The following is a 489-nucleotide window of genomic DNA, read 5'->3' as shown; positions in this document are numbered from 1 at the left end:
GTATGATTTCAACTATATGACATTCTGGAAAATGAAAAGGCAAAACTATGGAGACAATACAAGATCAGTGTTTTCCAGGGGCCATGGGGAAAAAGGAATGAAAAGAGAGCACAGAGGTTCTTAAACTATTCTGTATGATGCTATAAAGGTGGATACATGTCATTATATATTTGTCCAATCCCATGCAGTATACATAGAGTTAACCTTAATGTAAACTATGGATTCTGAGTAATAATAATGTGTTAATTTAGGTTCATAAATTGTAACAAATGTACCACTCTGATGCAGGATTTTGATAACAGGAGAGCTTATGCATGGGTGGGTGCAGGGGCTATATGGGAATTCTCTGTAACTTCTGCACAATTTTGGTGTGAATATAAAACTGCTCTAAAAGTAGTCTATTACAAAATAAATATGTGAGAAGAGCTAGAAAATTTTGAAAATGATGCCTGATGAGGGAGGACTAATTCCACTACATTATAAAAATAT

This window comes from Propithecus coquereli, unplaced genomic scaffold (genome assembly GCF_000956105.1).
Source record: "Propithecus coquereli isolate 6110/MARCELLA unplaced genomic scaffold, Pcoq_1.0 Scaffold521, whole genome shotgun sequence".
Classification (NCBI taxonomy): Eukaryota; Metazoa; Chordata; class Mammalia; order Primates; family Indriidae; genus Propithecus; species Propithecus coquereli.
This window is presented reverse-complemented; position numbering follows the sequence as displayed.